The sequence below is a fragment of the Amblyomma maculatum genome, chromosome 2 (assembly GCF_055883805.1).
Source record: "Amblyomma maculatum isolate TAMU_Amacu chromosome 2, ASM5588380v1, whole genome shotgun sequence".
Taxonomy (NCBI): Eukaryota; Metazoa; Arthropoda; class Arachnida; order Ixodida; family Ixodidae; genus Amblyomma; species Amblyomma maculatum.
Genome location: NC_139345.1, coordinates 118,398,927 through 118,424,949, shown reverse-complemented (window position 1 = coordinate 118,424,949; position 26,023 = coordinate 118,398,927). Strand labels below are relative to the sequence as shown.

Sequence of the window (26,023 nt, the reverse complement as noted above, 5' to 3'; positions counted from 1 at the left end):
CGAGTAATAATTCACGAGAACAAGCTTGTTCTCGTGAATTATTACTCGTTCAGTCAAGAAAATACACCTCCCACAAACTTTTTCTTGTTCTCGTGAATTATTACTCGTTCAGTCAAGAAAATACACGTCCCACAAACTTTTTCTTCGTCTGCAAAGTATAGTTTCGGGTTCGTTGATCTGTCGGTAGTGGTTCATTGTATCAGGTTGCACGTGCGCTTCGGAATGAGTAATATTCTACACAATGAAATATGGAACTTATAGCCTTCTGCAAATATTGAAAAATGGTCAAGCCAGGTCAGTATGGTGAGTTTATTGCTATTAATTGCATAAGTAACCAGCATATATATTAAACCTGAAGTGTAGAAGCACCGTCTCAACGTGGCTGAGTGCGTATTCTTTCTTACCAGTCCTATCACAAAACTGCGTAAGCGCTACGAGGCATCAACATGCGTCGTCCCGTCTTTCCAAACCCATAAAAAAAGAAGACAGGGGCGTGCGCTTGTCGCATCGAGATAAGTGTTTCGGCGCGACATGGTATCGATCAACCTGTCAGTCGACTCTAGATGCGACCTCAAGTTTCTTTCCCAGTGTTCTAAGATCGCCAGTTTCATAAGCATCTCAGCTCGGCAGGCGACGTCGAGTGTATTCGCAAGCGGCGACTCGAACGCAGTGGAGTAGTGGATTATGTACGGTAGAGATAGGAAATCAGGTGGGGAACTGATGCTTGAAAAACTGAGAACCTGTCCTAGAGGTTTAAGGTTCTAACTCTCATTACTCCAGTTATATCTGCCAACGTGAGCTTCAAGGTCACCTTGCTAGCCCGTACCACGTCTGCTTCTCCTCTGCAGCGATCATCTTTAATCTATTTCGCATTGATCTTCAGAGTTACTAATACGTTGCAACTGAAACAGAGTCAAGCGTTTGCAGAGGAAACTAAGCACTCATGATAGCCTATGCACAAGCAATAGAGTGTCTGCGCAACTAGTGAGAGCGGTTGCTCGACAGTTACGCGGTGTCGACGCATATTCTCTTACGATGCTTTCGGCATGCATATCGACGAGTTGGACGATTAAATGTAAAATTGTAGAAGCGACATGAGTATATGTACCATGATGATTGATGTCCGATATTGATAAGTTTTGAAAACAAGAGTGATTCAACGCCTACAATGTTCAAGCAGCTTGTGTAACGCATTTTAGAAATATTCAGCGCACACAAACGAGGACGAAGACGAGCGGACACACGAGCGCCCGTGCGCCCACTCGTCTTCGTCCTCGTCCGTGTGCGCTGAGTATTTATAAAATGAACTATATCCAACTAACCCAACTCTCAGTTCTTGTGTATACTGTATGGGCTACAGCACACATTTATGCGAGCGAAAGAGAGCTGAATATTTAAACGTGACATAGTATATCACAACAATGTCAAAAGTTGAGACAAACGAAGCTCTGTTTTCCGTTTTGTTTTAAAGAGCGTCTTTCGATGTCGAACCAGATGGCATATTGGATACAATATTGCATGTCATTACGCGACATAAATATATATGTGATGCCACTGAAACGTGCAATTTTCACTTTTTCACTGATATTGCTGGAAGCTTTATTCTGTTACCTCGGACGCATTCAGAGACGTCATAATCCTAAGATGTGAAACCCCCTACGCTTGCAGGAGCCAGGATTTTCACGACCAAACGCCATCCCTTTAGATTAGCGAAAAGTTTGGCGGGTTCACGCGGGCGGTCCTCCTAGTATGTGTGTCGTGGATATTCACGCGGCGACACCTCTTAAGAGCGCACCTCGTTTACAGATTCACCTAATAAACACACGTAAGACACGGAACCTACAGGAGAGCCATTAGGACACGGTACTGGCTCTCGGCAGAGAAAGCGCTTGTCCTAAATGGTTATGTTTAGATTTGAAAACCAAAATCAGGCCATTAAATTACCATCGCTCATGAAGTTAAAAGAGACAGGCTGGAGCTATTACTCTAGCTAAGGTTTCATGCGGATTACAAGATCATTACCCAACTTCCCCATAAACTGAACAGAAGAGACGCTGTATAAACTGACGCCGTGAAATATGGTCTATTCGTACTGTGCATAGATTGCGCTTTATCCAGTGCGCTGCAACTGCCGTTTTACAACTTTCCCTCCATAGCTAGACAGGGTTAGGCGTGCACTGCATCGGACGAAATCAACCTCTTTCGCTGCTCGGATATCACAAACAAATGTTTCCTTTGGCTGGCCCAGGCCTTTTCTTCTCTCTCTCTTTTTTTTTTTTTTACCATCTTTTGCTAAAGGTTGTTAAAGTCTTCAAAGTCATGTTCGTAACGGCAGAAAAATGCAGCATGTATGGTAATTCGAAAAAACGCCTTGTCGCTTGGGGTTGTAAATCAGTCTAACTGGAATGATTCAAGGCTATGGGGCATGTCGTTGTGCAGTTGACATTAAAGGGCTCAAAAGCGACGCCTACATTCGCTATAGCTTCCAGCGTATGGGTGTACGAGTTGTCTCTCGTTTCAAACAAGCTTCGCTTCCGTTACGTAAACATAGATCTGTGCGTTGTTATGGGCAATATTGATCTGACGCAGTCCTAGATCTCTTGTGTACGACGTTTTAAAAGTTCTACTAGAAGTAAACGGCTAAATGCAACACGAGAACTTGACTGCAACCTGGAACTAACGGGAACGTTGCAGCGCCGGCCAAAACAAATGACGTCGTTGTTGTTGTTGACCTATTGATAAATGACACGTACCCACCATAGGGAATTGGCCAAGGTGTGTTTTTTTTTCTCACAAACTGAATTACAGGCACAAGCTTGTCGTAAAGCGAGAGTGGAAAAAATTATAACAATGCAGGTATAAGAATTATGGTTATAATATAATAACAATCACAATAATTTTGATGGAAACAAAAATAACCTGGAAGAATTTCAAGAAGGGTCAACAGGTTAATATACCAGTTGCTACATTTAGTCATGTATAATTCTACAAATAGTGTCCAACGCAAATCCCTTGGCACTCGCAATCAAGCGTCAATAAGTCGAGAAGGACGCGTCTTCTACGAGAGAGAAGGAAGTGGCATGTAAACTTCATACTCTTTCGTTGCACGGTAGTCATGTATTTCTGCTATAGATTTGAGAATTGCTTGAAAATTATTCGCCATGTGGAAAACTAGAAAAATGGAAATAAAAACCACTGAGCTTGTCACATATAATTATGGAGTAATTAATAAATGGAGCCTCAAACGCTGCTCACGACAGTGAACCCCTATATGTCTGTAGCGACGTGACTGCCACTGAATATCACTTATTAGTGAATGCATTCCATTTATATAATTCAAAAAAATTAATACAAATAAAACAAGCCACACTGTAGTTGGCGTGAAGGGATTCAAAAGGTCTTACTCAGATACTGTTTACTACAATATGGTTTAGATATTGGCTGGATCATGGCGAATATTTGTCGCTTGTTGTTCATGAGTTACGCATTTCTGGCATTAGTCGGCTATTTATTCTTGAAAGGGTGGTGCAAGTACTTTAGAGAAGAGGAAGTATCTAGAGAATCCCTAGATCTTCCTCAGGCATGTGTGAAGTACCAGATGATAAAATACTACACCAGGAGTCGAGTAACTCATCTTCCAACTGAAATATAGGAAAAACTACGCCCATAAGTAGATCAAGGACACAGGAGGAATGAATGTATGCGGCAGGTATTTGAAAACAAAGTTATGTCCACGCGCAAACGGACACAGATACTTGGGTAAGATAGTTTAGGACCATTTAACCTTTTGTACGTGTATTCATGCATGCAATGAATTTTATTACTGAATGAAACCGACGACAGTAGCAATCACGGACTCTACACGCTGTCGAAACCGACCGCAGTCAGTGATGAGGTGAGTCTTCGGAACAGTGCACGTTAAAGAACCCCAGGTGGTCGAAATTTTCGGAGTCCTCCGCTACGGCGTCTCTCATAGCCTGAGTCACTTTGGGACTTTAAACCCCACAAACCAAACCAAACCATTAGCCATTGCACCAATAATAGCGCCTCTCAGGACCGCAATGGTGGTCTGTGGGTGTCTATTGGACTCCCTCTCAACCACGGCCCATAAGTAATAGCCCATTGGGTTGAGATCTGGGGAGCTAGGAGGCCACATATTTGGGGTGACATGGTTGTGGAGGATTTTAGCCATCCATTCTTGGGTTGTATGGACTCTGTGGGATGGCGCAGAGTATTGCTGGAAGACATATGGCCTCCCACGTACCACAGAAGTAATCAACTGCTGCACAACCATGTTCAGTATCTCAGCGTAAGCAACAGCATTGACCCTGCTACCTTGAATAAATAAAAAAATGTGGAGGCAATACATCTCCTTCACTGCTCAAAACGCCAGAACCATCACTTATGCTGGAAATTTTGTCCTCATCACAGATGGAAATTGCTCAGGGCCTTTACACAGCCACCTATCATTTCTGCGGTTCAGCTTATGGACCTAGACGAAGTTTCTTTTCTTTTATTCATCGGAGAAAAACCATAACCTCCTAGGCTTCTTTGGGTGCTTCAATATGCTTTGGAGGCGTTTAGTTCTGTTCAAGCGGTTCTCCTTGGGTTTCTCAGACCTGAACTGTCCTCTCCGCATGGCATATGGCTTGTAGCGAAGGTATTAATGAACAAAGCTCCTGACAGTGGTTTCATCAACCTCCACCTCCTTAGCGATGGCTCTTATCGGCTTGCCAGGGTCTTCATAAATGACAGCTTGGACGCGACTGATGAATTCTGGCGTTCTAAGAGAGTCACAATGCCGAAAATGTCGTTTCCTCTGAGAAAATGCGCCCACATCACCCTTTAGATCCTCCACTTCTTTCCGAACTTTAAAAGCGAATGATCGGGCAACCTACAATAATGTCTCAATCTCTGAATCGGGGTGTCCTGCAGCCAAGTACACTATGATAGCATTCCTGATCAGTTCTTCAGTGAGCTGAAGCTATGCCGTGGTTACCAGCAGCGAAAAGTGATTTTTAGCTTTTAAGAGGATGATGCTGTGTCAGCTATAATGTGTGTTCTCAAATACCTGCCGCACCCGTATATTATTCCATAGAGCAGCAGACGGTTATTTTTACTTGAATTTGCAACCCTTCACTCTAGCGCATCGCACAGGCCGGAAACATTTTTGGGGCATGAAAATACGAGAATGATTGCATCGCAATGCACAGACTTACTTAAAACTGCAGACAGAAGAAAGAAATGTGAGAGCGCTCGTCTCGTCCGGACGAGGTGGCCGAGTGGTTAAGGCGTTGGACTGCTAATCCAATGGGCTCTGCCCGCGTGGGTTCGAATCCCATCCTCGTCGCGTCATTTTTTACTTCTTTCTGTATTCAAATGTGTGTACTCTGGGAGCATTGATGTTCATATGCCCTCATGGCTGCATTTTCGAGCGCTTGAGAACGCCCAAACAAACGTTAACGTTTCTTGCTTCATATTTATGCGAACTTCACCTACAGTGTTCTAGAAGGTACTTTAACATCAGGCCAGGCTCACTCGATTAGTCGTAGATGTTCGTCGGGTTGCGGGTCAGAAGAGCGGTTGTTGATTGGAGGACCACGGACGAGCCACGTTTCTACACTAAAGGGCCCTCCTGAGAGGGACTGACTGAATTTTCGTTAAGTAAGGTTTTTGTTTTCCTTTCGGTCCAAATAACATCAGGTAGCGCAAGTTATCAGCCCCAGCGTTGTGAGGGCCCGTTATAGAGGGCTCATGAGAATCGATCTTTGGTACCGAAATGCGGTGTTTTCCTATAGCTACAAAACTGCTCCTTGGACATTAATTCGTCCCCTTAGGGATGTATAAAGAATCCTGTCGTGTCCTTTTACTAAATTTCCTATCACGGTGTAGCGACACCACGCGTTTGTAATTACTGTTTTGCGTGCCAGCAACGTCCAGCCAAGGTAGGTCCGAAGCCTTATCCGCATTTCACATGGATTGCACGAGAACGTTGTACACAACTGTGTACGAGTAGTCAGCATATCGAACACTAAGTGAATTAAGCGCATTCATCTAAGCAACCTCATTAACTAAGGGAATGAAACAATGTATTCTGATCGCTATGGGAGATTCAACATTTAGCACCACGCATTTGTTGCTGCTAGTTTGGCGGCTTATGTTATTTGTAAGCGTGTCAATATTTAGCTGAAATAGCGGGCAAACCGTACACGAGTGTACTTCAGATCAAGTGCTCTTGTATGTATGTATGTATGTATGTATGTATGTATGTATGTATGTATGTATGTATGTATGTATGTATGTATGTATGTATGTATGTATGTATGTATGTATGTATGTATGTATGTATGTATGTATGTATGTATGTATGTATGTATGTATGTATGTATGTATGTATGTATGTATGTATGTATGTATGTATGTATGTATGTATGTATGTACGTACGTACGTACGTACGTACGTATGTATGTATGTATGTATGTATGTATGTATGTATGTATGTATGTATGTATGTATGTATGTATGTATGTATGTATGTATGTATGTATGTATGTATGTATGTATGTATGTATGTATGAACTTTATTGAGAAGCCGGCGAACGACGTTTTAAAGCATCGTGACGCTGGCCAAGCGTCGACCCGGGGTATGTCCTACTCTGCATTCATTTTCTTATTCTAGGGCCCACAAATGGGGGAAGACAACCCTGAATAACGTTCTTAAAAAAAAAAGTGACGAGCGAAAGTTTTCCCATCTGCGTTATATAATTCCGAGAATGCTCCCATTCAAGTTAAAAAGCAAAAAGATCACATTTTATTGCGAAACGAGTACCACTACACTTTCTCGCAGTGCTCAACCTCTACTGTGCCCCAACGAGTTGCGTTTCTTGCCTTACGATGCCAATAAAGAACCTTTGGATATCAAAGCAGCACTTATCTAATATGATGAATATTTCATAACAATGCATTTGGTCCAAGACGATTTATGACCAGATCATTTCACTGGTCCGTTTCGCTTGCGTTAGTGCGAGCTGCCGGCACTTAGTGAAGTGCGAAAAAAAAAAAAGGAATGTAATGAAAATATAAACCACCCTGTTTTCACAAGGGATGTCGAATAAATCCCTGCTTTGGAACTTTCATAAAAGGAAGGACAATTCAGTTATTGTTTATCTCTGCTACCAATCAGGGTCACGGGAACAGAATTTAATCGCCTTAAACACCGCTGAACATGGTAGTATTTGGTAGCTTATTCGTATTAAACTATGTGTAACGTCCCCCTCCAATCGCATACATTTTTAATGCTACCATCAAAGTCTTCGTGGTGAATATATTGCTGGAGGAGTTTTCTTCATATATCAACAATGCGATCATTGCCACGTTACTGCGACCGCATGTAATTTCCCTAAATATTTCAACAGGATGGAAGCGAAATAAAATTACACAGACACAATAAAATTGAAAAGCACAAATTAACAGCGGCGGCTTCAAGCAAGTAAGAAAGAAAACCATCATTGAAACCATCCACAAATAATTTGTAGCGCATCGGCAATACCCGGCAGCCACGTCAAAAGGAGGCGTTTGAAATCGTAGCTTTTCCTCACTCAATGAAAATGGACATGCAAAAAATACTGCGCAAAATTTATATCTGTGCGACCTCTCCCCGTGGAACCCTCATGAGATGTGTTCTTTGCGTGGAATAAACAGAAAGCGCGGTGAGCTAAGTTACCGCATCACGAAACCGCTATAAAGAGCAAGGAAAAATAAAAAACCTCGACGAGGATGGGATTCGAACCCACGCGGGCAGAGCCCAATGGATTAGCAGTCCATCGCCTTAACCTCTCGGCCACCTCGTCCGCACGAAGTTGCAATCGCGCAACGCGCTGCTCTACAGCGCGGGAGTGTATTGTGCGGCAGGTTTCGATAAGGCCGCGCATCTGCAACAGATGGCACCGCGCCAACCTTTTCGAAAGCAGAGTCGTCTCTCTTGTCCTGCACAGCTGGCAAAACGCTCTCGTGCCGAGGAGCGCTCGGCTGCAATCGTTGAAACCGGAGGAAGAAAACCCATGTTGCTATGCCCCTCACTCGCTCGACAAGTTTTAATGCAACTGAGTACAACGAAGGGAAACTTGTCTTGCAAATGTTTTTGCAGATACTGCGCTGCATTTCATTCCATTATTTTCGTTCTCTCCCCAGCTTAATGTTCATCGATAATTGAATCTGAAGGTGGCTCTAAGGAGCGCAGGCTCTTCAATATCGGCATTTTCTCGAAGTGAACCCCCATACTTTTCTCGTATCCAAGGTTTGCATTAAGCCGTATATGTCAGAGGTTAAGCATTACCGCTACGTTATGTCTAAGGCGATTAGTTCCCCCCTCTTTTCGCCGCCAAAACGAGAAAGAAAGAGAGAAAATAGAAACCTTTTAGAAATTCCCCAGTGTAGCAGCAAGCGATACGAGGGATGCCTCAAAGACTTAACATCGCCAAACTGTTCCCTAACCTTATCGCCACTACTCAAGCCTAACTCCTATGCGTGGTACGTAACGGCTCGTTGGGGATCCGCTTACAACGAAAGCAGCAGCAGCAAAGAAACTGTATAAAGGCAAACTCGTGCCCTCTTGTGGTTTCGTAACTGGGCGCCTATCCGCCTCCCAGCGCTTGTTAACGGGTAGGTGGGCGTCATTGCTGCTAGGCACTCCAAGACGCATGTTCACTCTCTTGCCTGTATTCTTAGTGCGCGTGGAGACATATAATCGGGTTACGCAACGAGAACCCGTAAGCAGGGAAACTGTTCCCATGAGAACTTCTGCCGCGGGCTTTCGGTTCTTATATACCGTGGTTCAGTCAGCAGCCCCGTAAGACCTTATTGAAACAACTTCGTTTCCAACGTTCTAGCGTCTCTTTATGTAACCGTTTCGGACAAAAAGAGAGCCCTTCGATCGCGAAACGGTCTTGAAGAGAGATCCGAAGCGAGGAAGTCATTCCTTATAAGCCGATCGGAGGGCTTCGAGCGGGATTTGGCGCACCAAGGCATCACCTGTTGCACTAAAAACACTCGATACGGCGACAGTTCAAAAATAATAAAAGGTATCTTCATGCTATTCAAATGTTTAAAAGGAGAACACGTGCGACTGTTTCTCTCTCCACCTTCGTTTTGGCGTGAGACTTTTGCGAAAAAGTTTCTTGTTAAACGATGATTTATTTCACCGGTAATAATTGAAATATTCTGGTACACACACGGCGTCAATACAGAGAACTTGCTTCAACGTAATGCCTTTTTCCTTGAAAAAAAAAAAAAAACAAAAAAAAAACAAACAAACAAACAAGATGTCGCTCTTAAACTTAGAAGGATTTTATAATATGCCTGGTTACGTAGCGCTGGGCGTAACTCATTTCAATACACCGTATATATTAGCCTTTGAATAACGATTCTAAAATGAAAAGTTGTCTGTTATGGTGAACAAGCTAACCTATTGCAGACTTCGAACCTCTTGTACAAACTTTGGCTAGAGAGCGTGCAGAGTCACCTATTGTTTACTTGTCTGACGACATCATGAAATGCTGCCCTTCACGCCTGCGCCTTTTGTAAGTACAGTTCTGCGTGTGCTCATTCTCCTCGCTTAGCCACTTAAACAACGCTCTAATGAGAACAAATACAGACGTCTGCATACACTCCGTAGAACTCCGGTGCGAAAGGTTTATGTCGTGTACTAGTAGATAAACCCGTGTAGAAGGCGGTTGCGCACTTATTACGCTTCATTATCACCGGTCGTAATTGCGAAACCTCCCCTGCCGCCAGTGACGGAGGAAAAGAGGGAAAAAAGGCTTAGGCAGATAATCGCTTCGTACGAAGTAGAATGCAGTTCCTGGCGTATGTCGAAATTCTGGAATGGCAGGCACTCGAGAAAATGGAGTAAACCTGACGTTGTTTTGTCTGGACGTCTTTGTGGTTACAAACTGCAGGTATGCCGCTGCATGCCTGTGTGTGCGTGTGACTGCCAAAGTGAGAGGGGAACACAGCTTTCCTTGAGAAAGGCAGAGAGGTTAAGCTGAAAGCTCGTCGATTTGCTCGCTACTCTGGACCGGGTATGGGGAAGAGGAGAAGATGTCTTGAGTCAGGGGGGATAGAAGGAGATGAGAATTCATGTACGTACATTGTGAGAACGAGTCGTAGAAGCGCCCGCTTTGCCTCGAGAATATTCCACATCTCCGTCCAGGCATGCTTTATTCTATGTTCACCGAGAGTTATTCGCTCTCGAAAACGCACCAGTCAGTATTTCAACTGCTGCGCACAGGGTGTACCTCAAGTACACGCATGCTCGGTAGCGCCACAGGGATAAGACTTTAAGGATACCAGGAGTCTGATAAAATGCACGCGTTTATAAGCGCGTGAAAGCGGTCCCCTTTTTCAGCTCGCCAGAAATTTAATCAAATGCAGGCTCCGCATTGCGTTAGCGAATGTGTATTGAATGTGCTTAACACCGTGGTCGATAGAATCATACTCTAATTCCTTAGTTTATGGAGGGTGAGGTATTTATAACCTTACCGAGGGTACGTAACTACCAAATGACTGCATAATTAGTTTAGCGACCACATCGTCCCTGTGTTGGCCGCAATCGGAAGATCCAATTATCGCTTGGAGTGAGCGGCGAAACGACACACCACAGCGCTCGTTGTGTCGTTTTCTCGTCTTGTGCTCCCGTCCACATTTTGCGCTGTTACCTCAGGAGGGAAACTTCACGAACTGCGTGACCGCTGTTCATCGGCTCGGGCACGCTTCTGGACTATAGTAAGCTGATATGCTGCAATTTCTGATGAGAACGTGAGGCGAATTTCCTGGAAGCTACGGGCTATAGGTCATCGAAAGAGGAGACTGCCAATGACATTCGCCGCTCTACCCATGTCTACATGGGGCCAATTTGAAGTTAAAATAGAACAGTCAATACAGCTTTGACGCATGTACCGTATAGGCCCCTTTTGCTCCTCTTATACCTCCAGCCGTGAAGCCAGCCCACTCACTAGTTATCGTTCCGTGCACTGCATCCTTTCCCAAGCTCAAGTTTATTCTTACTTAGCCAACATATTGTGAGCAATTCTGTCTATCTTCCCTGTTGCAAAGCCGTCGTGAAAGCATGCATGGTACCTTTTTATTTAGAAAGCTTAACGACGAGACTACATACATAATCCTGTCATAAACATTTAATGAGGTAAAAGCAACATAATCGCTGGATGGTTAATTACAAGCGCGTAACGTAAATGTTTAATAGTTAGCAGTGGTGTGCCAGGAAATAGTTTTTCATAGATGTTGTTGTGTTCTTAAAGGGCCACTGTCCAGGGAAGGCCCTTTTAAGCAAAGGAGCCCAGTGTTTCGATCAGGTACCGGAGATAGTGTGTGCAAAATGCTACAGTGACACGCGCGCCGCAAAGCATCGAAAATACAAGTCAAAGCTCTCCCATGCTCTCCTCCGGGAAGCCAGCTTCCCCGTTTCCTGCGCTGGCCCGACGGGCCACAGCAATGACGTACGTACCGCGAACGATGTCCATTGGTCCGTCTCGCTGGCTGACGGGAGAAGGATGGGTGTCTACCGCTCGCAGCGCGCTTTTCCCTCGCCACGGCCAGACTGAATCCAGCGGCGCGCGCTCCCTCGACCGTTTTTTTTTTTTTTTCGCGCTCGCGGAGAGCCACGCCCCACCTCCCGCCAAACGCGGAGGAGGAAGGGGAATTTGTATTGCGGAGGCTAGACGACCTCGGGCAGGAGAGTGAAAAACCTTTGCGAGGGAACGGAAGGAGAGAGGCATGACAGAATCGGGTGATTGCGGTGGCTGTAACTGGGTTATTAGTTATTCTTTTCAAAAACATTTTGCGGCCTTGCGTTCTAGGGGCGAGTCACCGGGGAAGAAAATATTTTCGACCGGAGGGTGGACAGTGGGCCTTTAAGTTATATCGCACATCCAGACAGCCGAAAGTAAGTTCAGGCTTGCCCAGTACTAAAGTAATACAAAAAAAAAAAAAAAAATTCGAGGACACTTTGGCGACTAAAGTGATGAAAGGCGAAAGCCTGAGTACTGCATTCTGCTACGCGACTGTTGCGCTTGTAGCGATGAATGCTGCTACGAGTAAAGCGAGCGACTACTTTTTCACATTCTGCGAGTGCATTTATTCAGTGAATTCTGCTTGACAGCGACAAGATCGCGCTCCTTGTATCTTCGCAGATGTTCTACGTTTACTGCTGTGTGGTTGATTTAATCGGGCGCGCGGCATTAATTAGTAAATAATTATTTATCAGGCAATTAGTAATATGTGCTTAATTAGCGATTAGAACTGTATCAGTAATTAGTAATTAAATAATTATTAATTAATGAGCAATTTGTCATTCGTTGGCATATGGCCATATAAGGCACGCATTCGCGCATACTGTGGTAGTGCTGTGATTGGTCAAGACCTCCATGACGTCATCCCGTCTCGACCAATCAGAGCCGCCGCAAAGGCGTGACCCTTTTGCTGGCGACGCTTTCGTCTTAAAACGAACTTCCTTCGATATATCGCTCGCAGCACTGGCAGTTAATTTGCACATACTTGATATACACACCAAGTAGAGCGTGCGAACATAAACTGGAACCCCTGTGTGACGAGGGTAACACAAACCACCCTGAAACGTAAATGCTGAGGTGTTCAAAACTGAGTTTGCCCCGCGGAAGAGCGCAGCAGGGTTTTCGAAGTCGCTTCCAGACGCAACCACATAAAAAGGGAACAATTGTCAATGAGGACGGCTGTGGTTTTCCTGCCAACGGAGGCAGATGAGCTGTGGACACCAAAGGCCCGATCTAACGCTCTAAAGCGGTGCTAATTCCCTTGTTTTATCGAAGCTGGATTGTCCAATTTTATTCCTTCGACAATTACAGTTTCAACAGTATAGTAGGATAAAACTTATAAAAACAGCAGTTTCTGACTATGGGCAGTAGTACGCTGTGTGTGTATTACTCCGCCGAATAGCAAACAGAATCAGTTCTTAATGTTTGACTGCGCCAAACAAGCTATAGGAATCAAAATTCTTGGATTTTCAATTTGGTTGGGTGGTTAGCGCTTTGTTTAGGTTAACCAGAAAAGCCTTAACAACCGACTATTTCCTGTCACGGAGGAATTGTGCGTGGCAGTTACTGCACAAATGAGTTGTATTGCTCCGCTACGCTACTTGCATTAACTGCGCATGTTCGCATATGCTTTCGCTTGCACCGTAAGGGTGACTTCTGCGCTAAACCGCCCTCGGACCACCCAAGTGACTGCCACAGAGGTGGCGCTAAATCTCTCTATCGGGGCATTGACCAATACCGCTAGCGCTAGGGCTTTTTCTGCCTTCGGCGACAAGAACAGATTCGCAAGTGCGCGCCTGTCGGCGGCACGTCTGAGAGTAGATTTTTCGTTTGGCTTCTCCTAGCAATTCCTTTCTTTCGTTTCGACTGCGTGATGAAACGACAAAGATAAAGGCAACGAGACCTCGCGGCAAAGGCATGACAAGTAAGTAAACAAAACAAAGAAAGGGGAGGAAAGGAAGTGAGGGGAGCCAGGAGAAGTGTTGGTGGAGGTGAGGGAGCCTATCCTATTTCCTACTTCCCAGCTACAATCGACGCCCGCTTATCGCAGACGCATGGCGAAATTGAGTTACTATAAATAGCTGCAGCCCGGAGGAGGCAACAGATAAGTCTTGTTCCCTCGCGCGAGCCGCTTCCATGCATGCATCTCGCAGAGACGACCTTAAACTCTTCCGCTTCTCGCCCATCCACTCGGGTCGCAGGGTGAGGCTGGTGGGTTGCTTTCTCGACAGTGCGGCACTTCCTCCCGTTCTTGCGAACCCTGCTCGTTTCTATTTCATTATTCCTACTGCTTATTATACTCACTTCAATACTATGTTCGTCGCGAACGTGCATTTCTCTGACCCTGAACATTGTCTACCTCCTTGCTGCGACTTGGCTTGACTATTTCTCAAGCCTTTTCGGAGCCCGGCAGCAGGCCAGATGCAATGAAATCGATTGACGTGACTTGCTATGGGAGAAGTCGGGAGTTGGGACTCGTGGTTGGGAGCAGGAGTTTTCTGAACAGCGTTCACGGTTCTGTTTCGTTTGGTCTTTATTTTTCCAAAAATGAAGAGACGTTTCCTAAGGCTTTGTTCCTCGCTGTTCTATATAAAGTCTGAGACAGATGAGAAGGATGCCATTTATTCGTCTACTTTTTATTTTTTCCCTTACTGGCTGCCAATTCAGGGATGTGTGAATTCGAGACGCAAAGCAAAGCAATGAAAAGAAAGCTTTCTTTTGTCGTAAATAGGGCTGAAAATTAAATATTAAGAAGTGCAGCGAGTAGGCAGTAGGCACGCGCACAGGTGGTTCGCGTCAGTCCTGCAGTGCTCCAAGCACAGACAGGCGCCAAAAATTCTTTTCTCTGCGAGCTTTGCGGGCTGCTCAACCGACAAACCCAAGCTGGAACGGGTGCTGTTGTACCATCATCCTTTCGCTGTCAACCCGGAAAGAGTGGACAGAACGCCGCAAGAGTTGAGGGTCGAAGAAACAATATGATATCGTACTGCTGGCAATGAAAAAAAAAATAATAATAGAGAGAGAAAGGAAGGCAAAGGACCGTTTGACAAACCGTACGTCCGGACGCAGCTGCTTTTGTCTCGGAACCGATAGTCTATTTATTTAGACTTTCCGCGGAGAAAATGCACTCCGTGTTCTGAGCGTGCTTAGAAGACCATAGATATGCGTTCCGTCGCTGCATTGTTGGATTTACTGCCTCAAACAGTTCCCGCCAAGGTCCATGACGCGCGCATAGAGGATTCTTGTAAGAGTACACGTGCACTCACCCACATTTAGTTTTAGTCAATAAGTCATCCGCTAACATACTTACGCACGCATTCGCTCACCGACGCTATCACAAAGGCCAAATAGAACAGTATCCGTGAAATAAGATTTCGCAGGCCGCTAAAGAGCCACAGGTGGTCCAACTCAACGCAGGGCCCTCAAATGCACTCACTCACTCACTCACTCACTCACTCACTCACTCACTCACTCACTCACTCACTCACTCACTCACTCACTCACTCACTCACTCACTCACTCACTCACTCACTCACTCACTCACTCACTCACTCACTCACTCACTCACTCACTCACTCACTCACTCAGTCAATCAAGCAATCAATCAAACAATCTATCAATAATTCAATCAATTGAAATATCCTACTAACGAAGACAAAACCACGCATGAGTTAATGTATAAATATAAAAATTGGGTCTCTCTAAAGCCCTCGAAACCTATTGAAGCTAGAGATGGAGTAGGCCCTCATTGAGCTGGTAGAAACTTTCCATCAATAAATCAGTCAATTAACATCTCCTCTGGCGATGCATCAGCTTCCTGAGCTCAGCCTGCACGCTTTATCTGGCTTCCGCAGTGCTTTAAATAAGCATAAATGCTTTTAAGGAGAGAGGATATAGTTCCAATTGTGACCACTTTTCATTCGTAATGCAGAGCTAGTGGATTCACTCAGCGGAGCACCCATTTAGAATGCATGAGCAAGAGATAAAAAGGAAGATAGGATTGTATGGCTCACGGTTAATCCGCCTGTTCCGCGCAACTATCTGTGCGGTAGAACTCGGGAGTACCATCTATTTAAAAATAAAAGTGTACATAACACCAACGCAGAGAAATGATGGCAGCAATATGAATTAAAATATAAAAATAAGCGATAAAGCAGTGAAATACGACAAGTCTGGGATCTAAAATTTTAATATTACGCGATACCAAGGTGCGCCGAGGACCTCCGAATTTTGGAGTGTCAGGGTTAAATGAAGACCTCGGGGAACTCGCCGCAAGGGCGCTGCGAAAGCATGCTGGCGAAATGCTTCGTTGCAGATGAGTTTTTTCGGCATTCCTGCGCTGCCAGGGAAAAAAAAAGAATAAAGTTACAAGGAATAAAACTGAGCACGCGTTGACGTGGCCAACGCGGAAGCGCTCTCTCTCTCGAGAGAAATCTGCCGGCGTCCGTTTAAAATTTCAGAACCCAAGTTGGCAGCGCTCTTCATGTTCGGTGTCTCAGTGGATTGTGCACAATGCAAGTTCTTAGTGCAGCTCGAGCTCCTTGAATACTTCACGAAGTGACAGTGGTAGCATTATTAACGATGAGCTGCCAAAGTTCCTTGTTTCAGGATAAGAGTCTGAAGTTTCAAGAAGGCGGCGTCTTTATGTAGCACTCACACAATGGCGCGTTTCGGTGATCCCGTGCGGAGGTAAAAATTAACCGGAGTTTAACTCCGCCTAACCGATTAAGATGTGCGAGAACACTGGCATGATCTGGCATGGTTTTGACTGGCGGTTTAGCGATGGAAGACTGGCACAGAATTTGGTAAAGTATGCCTCCCCCGAAATAAAAATTGGTTTGGTTTTGAGGAAGGGAAAGGCGGATTGTTTGTCTCACTTCTCAATGAACAGCTCGATTCGCAGTTAACGGCCTGTAATTGGAGAAACGTATTATTGGGTTTCAGTCCTTATAGCAAACTAGCCTCCAACGTGATTCGCAGATGGATGCTAAATGTTGCGTAACAGATGGTGCTTATTAACTCGATAGCGTTAAACGCCGCGTTAACCAGGATATCCGGCTTCAGACATTGTGAGCGAAAAAAATTAGTTGTGGTTTAACTCTGGTTAACCCTAGTTGAATTGCGATAGCAACGTCGGAAGCTTTTTGCCTGCTACATTATTCCCCTATTACGGCCTATCAGTGTAAGGTGTATGCATTATTGGGGACACTTAAGCTCATCCTTTACAGCTTGACGCGAGAGCGTAAGTTACCGGTCTTCTTCTTCTACTACTTCTTCTTCTTCTTCTGCACCTCCTCCTCCTCCTCGGCTGTTCAAGGCCAAGCGTGGCCTCCGCCGGGACGGCTCGAAACCTGGCGCAGTATTGCTATCGCAGTCAAATTCACGAGCATGGCAATGGCAGGCGGTAGGTGGCAGCTGACATGGGCGCGCAATGGATGGACGTAGGGTCGAGTGACGTTACACTTGGCAGGCGCTGCCAACTCGGGTCTTCCCTTACTCATAGGAGGGTGATACCAGAATCAGCCTGCCACGAACCTTGCATTCTGAGTTAAGACAAGTTACCCCTAGGCTACGCAGGCATGGCCATACGGCTTGGTTAAAGCGGGATTTCATACGTCGGGTGGTACCCTATACGCTATCGTGTCATACCGTTAAAAGCGGAGCTTAAGAGTCCTCTGTTTTTTTTTTTTCTCTTTTGTTTTTTTTTTTTTGTGGAGGCGGAAAGCGGGGGGGGGGGGGGGTATAGGGTATTAAATCCTTCTCACGCCACTCAGGACACAAAAACGGCTTCCACGTTGAAATGATATTTTCTGCGCTTAATTCCACCCAGATTTGTGAACAAACTAGTCGGGCTATGCAGTACGTGTGTTTGCATTTTTAATGGGAGAGAGGGGGAGAGGGAGGGGGGAGGTATTGCGAAAGACAGTAATAGTGTCGACAATAAAGTCAGCGTTGTTTTATTGTGTTCGCAGTATCTCTTTACGATTACCAATGTTTTCGGGTAAGTAAAGATACCATCACTGTAACCGTCTTTGATGGCCGGTTTATAAGCGTTGAAAGAACCGCGTGCTACAGCTAATTGTCGAAGAGAATGCAACATGACTAAGAGTAATGCATGAGCATTCACTCGTCGGGTGCATGGCATGTTCCACACACGTTTAAATGCTTTAGCACAAGGATTCTTGAATCGGCTCTAAGCCGTTCTTCGTTCGTTTGTCTGAAGCGTCGAGGCTCATGTAACAGCTACGCTCCTATCGATGTCCCTTCTGACAACGTGGGCGGAATAGATCATGTTATGTCAACAGATGTAAGGCAATTCGAACCAAGCGAAATTATGGACAGTCAAGATAAATCACGCAATACCAGTGCGACCGTGCAGGTTAATTCCAGATAAGCCTCAAAGTAATCTACTTGGTGATTTTTTTTTTCTTTTTTATCAGCACTCTTCGAGAACAGGCCTATTCTCGTTCTACGCTCACCCCCTTCTTCTTCTTCTTCTGCTTCTTCTTCCTTGATATTTGGCACATACCCACGAAGGGGGATTGGCCAGGGTTCAGTGTGGACTGCCAAATGTCCTAGGACCAGCACAAATTTTCCATCTGCTTCTGCGTTGCCGTGTGACTGAGATTGGACGGTTTTCATGCCATTTACTAAAATTACCCAAAAACTAGTCAAAGTAGCCGAGGTGTTCGAGACAGATCTCTACAGTAGCCAAAGTAGTCAGGACCGTAATGAGATTAGCGGTAGGGAAAAACAGTCAGACGTTCCACCAGTTACGAAGCACGAGGTCAAGAAAGCATTATAAACTATGAAAAGGGGGAAATCAGCTGTAGAGGATCAGATAACTACAGATTTGCTGAAGGACGGGGGGAATATCCTGCTAGAAAAACTGGCCACCCTGTACACGCAGTGCCTGGTGTCATCGACGGTAACGGAACCATGGAAGAATGCAAAAATTATCCTCATTCATAAAAAAGAGGACTCTAAGGACCTTAAAAATTACAAACCAATCAGCTTACTGTCTGTTACGTATAAGGTATTTACTAAGGTAATCGCTAATAGAATCAGGACAACCTTAGACTTCAATCAAGCAAAGGATCAAGCAGGGTTTCGGAAACGGTACTCTACTATCGATCATATCCATACTGTTACGTTTCTCCACCAAGAAGTGGGACAGCTGACGCGGCCACCGCATAGCAACAGGCACAATCGCGAGCGGATCGGCCATTTCGACGCCGTTCTTCGGCCGCGCAACGCTTCCTCCCGCCGACAAGTCTCGGCGTGTTCCTGCCACGCGCCAAATGTGTGTGCGTGCGTGTGTGTGCAAAAGCTGGCCAAGCCTGGAGCTTGAGGGAAAGTGCGTCGCCCTCTCCTGTCTGCAGGAGGTGGAGGAGATGAGGTCGGAACACCTGCGATTGAGTCATTCGTCGTGAACCAACATGTTTGGCTCTCCCTTTCTTGTGAGGGTTTACCCTTTCCCTGTGAACTGGAAAAACTATAAAAAGCAGCAGCCGGCTCCGCTGAGTTAGAGACTACTTTGACGCGCCGTTGGCACGACGCTAGACACCAGCTGTGTGAGAGTGTCTGTAATCTCTCCGGGTCAGCTTCACTGCCCGTTTCTTCCTGATGTTACAGTAAAGGTTGTTTCGTTAAAAGACGCCTCGTCTTTGCTGGCACCTTTCATGCCGTCCGCCGTCCACGGAGCCGCCAGGCCAACGCTACCGAGAGGCCGCGCGCCGCAGCGGTACGCAACCCCGGCACTCGCGACCCCAAACTTAACAACTGGTGAACAGCGGTGGGATGACGATGACCAAGCCGTAACCGTGGTTGGAGGGACGAGCCAGGCGATAACGTCGTCCAACAACTGGTGAACAGCGGAGTGACGAGGACGACCAAGCAGTGACCGTGGTCGGTGAAACGAGACAGGCCTGACCGAGGTGCAACATCTGGTGGGAAGAGCGGAGATGTCCGAGGCGTGACTCGTGAATCAAAGCAGCTCAGCGGAAAGGCGGGAGCAGTGCAACGAGCCCTGTGTGATTACTGGTTGCCTGCAGCGGAACGACTGCGTTGGATTCTTGGCTGCGAGGTTTGGTGAGTGCGGGACTTTCTTCTACTGAGTTTTGCCAGGCTTTTGTTAAGTAGAGAACAGAGCTGGTGTTACGACCAAGCATCCGCATTTGCGCGCTCTATTGTTCGCCTGTGGGCATGGAAAAGTATTGTGAATATGTGGTGATGGTCCAATGGCTCTAAGTGAGCCTGTTTCCAGGAATCCTGTTTTGTAAGCCTGTTTTGCTTTGTGGACAACCTGCAAATGCCAAATTGACCCTGTCAAGAGAACGTCTGGAAAAACACAAAGAAACGTCCCCCTGCGGGAAATAGCAGGAAGTGCTTTCTTTTGTTCACCCTTCCAGTCGAGAAGGGCTATCGTCCAGTGAGGAATGTCTACTTTTCAAAGGAGACGACAGAGTGACATGTCCGCTGACGTGCAGGACAAGAAAGGAGCATGACGCATACAGCCATTAAGTGATTTCCCAGGAATGCAGGAAAGATTTGCAATTGTCGAAAACGGACAATGCTGGGAGCGGATGCGGCGCCACGTGCACTCGGGTTTCTGAGAAGTAAAACCACTTGTCAGAACCAGCCTGTGGTTTCTTTGCTGAAGAATAGAAATGTACCTCCTCTCCTCGCCGTTCCCAAGCTTTTCCCGCCAACAAGTGATCACGCCCAACGAATGAATGCCGGACCAGTCAGTGCTTCAGACCATCAGTGCAGTGATGTGTTCGATTGGATGCCGATACCTGAGGGGCGTGCCCTGGATTTGGTTGGTCAGCATCTTCAGAGAGGTGCTGGACATAGGGGGTTTTAAGGACGCTGCAGAGCACGAAATGTCGCTCTGGGCCCTGGGTAAACGGCTCATCCAGTCGCTTCTCGCTATGAACTCTTAACGCTTGCCATTTTGCTGATGTACCCTTCTTTTTCGTGTAAATAATCTTGTAAATAAGTTTCTCAAAGTGCCATTAAACCTGCTTGTACATATTTCACCAACTTCGAAGATTCAATCCTACTTCAACCCCGAGTCTCTGCACGCTACCAAGTGAAGGCCGGGTCGACGTAGCCCCAGCGTCTCGACAACTGGTGACCAGCGTTGGGATCTGAATCTACAAGCCACAACATCTGATGACTGGAGGTGGGATCTGAATCTACAAGCCACAACATCTGGTGATTGGAGGTGGATCAGAATCTGCAAGCCACAACATCTAGTGATCGGAGGTGGCATCTCAAGCAACAAGCAGGAGCAACAATCGGCCAACAAGAAAGCAGCTCGGAACATCGATCGCATGTGTGGGTGAGTGCTTGGCTTTTCTTCTGATGTGGACCAGGTTCTAGAACAGGGTTAGATTTTAGAACTGGTAAAATGTGTTGAAACGCCTTTAGGTTTGGTAGTTTGCACTGTTGTTTTGGAAGTAGCCGACACTCGGAGCGATCATGGACCTACAAAAGCTGCAGAAACCGGAACTGTTGCAATTGTGTGAGGAATTGGGAATTGATACAAGTGGTTTGGCACGAAAACCCTTGATTATAAAGGCAATCACTGATCTGGGAACCGATGATGAGGAGCTCAGTGAAGCATGGAACCTCATCGGTCAAAAAAAGGAGCAGCTCAGACAGCAGAAAGAGCGGGAAAAAGAGGAAAAGAGGCGTGAGCGTGAACTTGAGAGGGAAAAAGAGGAAAGGGAGCGCGAACGTGAGTGGGAAAAAGAGGAAAAGAAGCGTGAAAGAGAAGCAAAAAAGCTGGACCAAGAAATTGAGCTCCGGAAATTAGAACTAGAGTTGAGCAAGAGGTCGGGCAATTGTCCCCAGCTAGCGGTACCTCTTCTCAACAAGGAGGCAGATTTCAAGATGTCAAAGTACATGCAGCCATATGTGATATCAGGGGATATCGGTCTGTATCTGGCTAACTTTGAGCGAACCTGCGAAAAACTGTCCTTCCAGCGAGACACTTGGTCTCAGAGATTATTGACGGTTCTGCCCTGCGAGGCAGCGGAGGTTGTCGCGCGGCTAAGCAAGGAGGACGCGGACAACTACGAGAAGGTCAAAGCTTGCCTTCTGAGAAAGTATAGGCTTAGCGCCGAGGCGTTCAGACAACGTTTTCGGAACGCTACTAAGTCCAGGGACGAGAGTTACCCTGAATTCCTGTACAATTTAAGAGTTAATTTGGGCGAGTGGCTAAAGAGCACTGATTCCTACAGTGATAGGGACGCTGTAGTCGAGCGAATTCTTTTGGAGCAGTTTTATAGCTGCCTCCCAGAAAAAGAAAGAAATTGGTTACAGGACCGAGGCGACATTAAGTCGGCAACTGAAGCTGCCGAAGTCATTGAGGAGTACGCTTCGCGCCGACAATTCAGCAACCCAGCAGTGGATAGGCTCCGCAATCCCAAGTTGAGTGTAAATAACCGTCAGAAAAGGCACTTTGCTAGATTTGCAAACGAAGAAAGGAAGGCTTCTTCAGGCAAACGCCCTAGAAAGGACGGCAGTGAGAAAAGTGGGGAAGTGACCAATGCGCTGAACACAAAGAATAAGCTTGAGGCTAGGAAGCCGCTCACATGCTTTAGGTGTAATGAGCAGGGTCACATTGCCGTCAACTGCCGGAAAGAAAAGTTTGTTTTCTCGTATGTCAGTGACTGCGATGAAAATATGCAGCTTTTAGAACCCTACCTGCATGACCTAGTAGTCAACGGGAAGCCTTGCAAGGTACTGCGCGATTCGGCCGCAACGATGGATGTTGTCCATCCGGCGTATGTGTCGCCTTCCGACTATACAGGACAGTGTACGTGGATCCGCCAGGTAGTGGAGGAACAGAGTGTGTGCTTGCCGGTCGCGAACGTGGTCATCGAGGGCCCTTTCGGCGAATTAACAACCGAGGCTGCCGTTTCAGGAAAGCTTCCTAAGTGCTATCCGTATTTGTTCTCCAACAAATCGGACATGCTACTGCGAAAGAGGGGCATCCTGTTCGGAGACAGAGTTGTGCAAGCCTTAACACGTTCAAGGGCGCGAGAACTAGCTACACTGCTCATACCAGAAAATTCCACAGCGGAAGAAACGGCAGTTAAAACAGTGGTCGATGTGGAAGATAGCAGGTCAGAAGACTTTGAGAGCGAGGCATCTCAGATATGTCAACTTGAAAGTGAGCATGATGAGTTTCGGGCTCAAAAATGCTCCATTTTGTTTTTCCCGACTCATGGATAGGGTTTTAAATGGGTGTGAAACATTCGCGGTGCCTTATTTAGATGACATTGCGGTTTTTTCCGACTCATGGGCGGACCATATGGTACATCTAAGAGCTGTACTGAGCCTTTTGCGTCAAGCTGGACTAACCGTAAAGGCCGAGAAATGTTGCCTGGCAAGGGCGACCGTGGACTACTTGGGTCACAATGTAGGTCAAGGTTTCAGGAAACCCAGCGAGATTAAGATTTCTGCGGTAGCAGACTACCCGCGGCCGAGCACGAAGACGGAAATTCGAGCATTCCTGGGTCTGACTGGGTACTACAATCACTACATCCCTAACTATTCAGCTTTGGCTAGCCCTCTGACCGACGCTCTCCGCAAGACAGAACCGACAAATGTAGTCTGGGACGAACAAAAGGAAGCCTCCTTCGTAAACCTGAAGGCTGTGCTGATTAGCCGTCCGGTATTGCGAGCTCCAGACTATGCCCGAGAATTCACGGTCCAGTGTGATGCCAGTGATCGAGGGTTAGGTGCTGTTCTCTGCCAGAGAGATGACGACGGTAATGAGCACCCCGTGCTCTACCTGAGCAGAAAACTGAGTTCTAGAGAGAGGGCTTATTGCGCGTCAGAGAAAGAGTGCGCTTGCATTGTATGGGCCATTCAAAAATTGCAGTGCTATCTTGGAGGGGCCAAATTCACCGTAGAGACGGACCATTGTCCCCTGGCTTGGCTGCAAACTGCGACATCGAAGAACAGTCGCCTTCTTAGGTGGAGCTTGATTTTACAGCAGTACAATTTTGAAATAAGATACAAAAAGGGGAAATTAAATGGGAATGCGGACGCGCTTAGCCGCTCTTTCTAAGCGGTCCGAGATGTTCCTCACCATGTATCCAAATTGATAATCAGGTTTTTTTTTTTTTTCGTGCGCTTGTATATGTGTGACTACGTAAAGCAGCACGTTTGGTTTTCTAGGAATACGTGGGTCCTGAACGTCTTGAGAGTGGGCTTTTCTCGAACAACAATGGCAGTTTTCTTTTAACCTGGTCTCTTCAGACGGGAGCCGAGTGCTTGCTTCGACATGTGGTTGAGTTTCAGACAGCTCGAGCAATTTGGCCTACAACAATCAAGACAACGCGACAAGCAACAGCGAGCTTCAAGCGTTCACGTGCAGGCCATTAAGTCGTCTCTTCATGCAGCAGCTGGGACTGCTGCCCTCCGAGACTCTTCTGGCGGGGGAGGAGGCTGTTACGACCAAGCATCCGCATTTGCGCGCTCTATTGTTCGCCTGTGGGCATGGAAAAGTATTGTGAATATGTGGTGATGGTCCAATGGCTCTAAGTGAGCCTGTTTCCAGGAATCCTGTTTTGTAAGCCTGTTTTGCTTTGTGGACAACCTGCAAATGCCAAATTGACCCTGTCAAGAGAACGTCTGGAAAAACACAAAGAAACGTCCCCCTGCGGGAAATAGCAGGAAGTGCTTTCTTTTGTTCACCCTTCCAGTCGAGAAGGGCTATCGTCCAGTGAGGAATGTCTACTTTTCAAAGGAGACGACAGAGTGACATGTCCGCTGACGTGCAGGACAAGAAAGGAGCATGACGCATACAGCCATTAAGTGATTTCCCAGGAATGCAGGAAAGATTTGCAATTGTCGAAAACGGACAATGCTGGGAGCGGATGCGGCGCCACGTGCACTCGGGTTTCTGAGAAGTAAAACCACTTGTCAGAACCAGCCTGTGGTTTCTTTGCTGAAGAATAGAAATGTACCTCCTCTCCTCGCCGTTCCCAAGCTTTTCCCGCCAACAAGTGATCACGCCCAACGAATGAATGCCGGACCAGTCAGTGCTTCAGACCATCAGTGCAGTGATGTGTTCGATTGGATGCCGATACCTGAGGGGCGTGCCCTGGATTTGGTTGGTCAGCATCTTCAGAGAGGGGCTGGACATAGGGGGTTTTAAGGACGCTGCAGAGCACGAAATGTCGCTCTGGGCCCTGGGTAAACGGCTCATCCAGTCGCTTCTCGCTATGAACTCTTAACGCTTGCCATTTTGCTGATGTACCCTTCTTTTTCGTGTAAATAATCTTGTAAATAAGTTTCTCAAAGTGCCATTAAACCTGCTTGTACATATTTCACCAACTTCGAAGATTCAATTCTACTTCAACCCCGAGTCTCTGCACGCTACCAAGTGAAGGCCGGGTCGACGTAGCCCCAGCGTCTCGACAGCTGGTAATTGTGTTTTCGTTGTTGCTGGGTTAATTGCAGCAAGGCAATAGTGGGCAGTAGAGAAGGCAGCACTCGGAACAGCCATGGGTTTGGATTTGAAGTCGTTGCGCAAACCGAAATTGCTGGAGCTTGCGGAGGAGTTGGGTCTGGATTTGTCAGACAAACTCAGAAAACCAGAAGTGTTAAAGGCTATTCTTGCGTTGGAAGCTGAAGATGACGAGCTTTTGGAATGCCTTGAGATCATTGACGAACGTCACGAGAAAGAGGAACGTGAACGTCATGAGAAAGAGGAACGTGAACGTCACGAGAAAGAGGAACGTGAACGTCACGAGAAAGAGATTCGTGAACGCAGAGAACGTCACGAGAAAGAGGAGCGTGAGCGTAGGGAACGTCACGAGAAAGAGGACGCCCGCGTAAGGCAACTGATGCAGCTGGAGATTTCAGCACATGGAATGAGCGTGGAAAAGATTAAAGCTTTCAATGCCATTCAGTGTAACGGTTCGATACCGCGAGACGGTCCGCCACCGTTCCTCATCGCCGAGGATATGGCAAATTATTTGGCAGACTTCGAAAGTGTCTGCAGAAATAAACGCATCGGGCGAGATAGTTGGGCGCAAAAGTTGGTAGCTCTTCTCTTCGCTGAAGCGTCGGAAGAAACCAAGCGATTGGTTGACAACCACTTTACAAATTATGATCAACTAAAAGAGTCATTGCTGATACGATATCAGATAACGCCTCATGATCTTAGGAAGAGGTATGAGAGCGAGAAACATTGTGACAAGTCGTACTTTGATTTGGCGTATCAGTTGAAAGCCGCTGTAAGCGAATGGCTAGACAGTGCGGAAGTTCGGGAGCAAATCGAACTTGCACCGGAGTGTGAGAAACAGCTTGGGGAAGCGGTCGAGCAATGTGACCGCAGTAGCGAGCCGACCGAGCCTCTAACAGAATAGCATCGTGTTACCTTGGTCGAGCCACTAGCTGAGACGGTTAG

At 46.5% G+C, this 26,023-nt stretch overlaps 1 long non-coding RNA gene and 2 other non-coding genes across 3 annotated transcripts in view; 1 reads left to right on the top strand and 2 right to left on the bottom strand.

Annotated features, from left to right (window-relative positions):
* The window catches only part of LOC146199673 (uncharacterized), a 178,685-nt gene that overhangs the window by 54,793 nt on the left and 97,869 nt on the right, over positions 1-26,023 (bottom strand). The window lies entirely within an intron of this gene.
* TRNAS-GCU (transfer RNA serine (anticodon GCU)) lies at positions 5,269-5,350 on the top strand. The gene has a single exon. It is a non-coding gene; the product is annotated as a tRNA-Ser (tRNA).
* TRNAS-GCU (transfer RNA serine (anticodon GCU)) lies at positions 7,770-7,851 on the bottom strand. The gene has a single exon. It is a non-coding gene; the product is annotated as a tRNA-Ser (tRNA).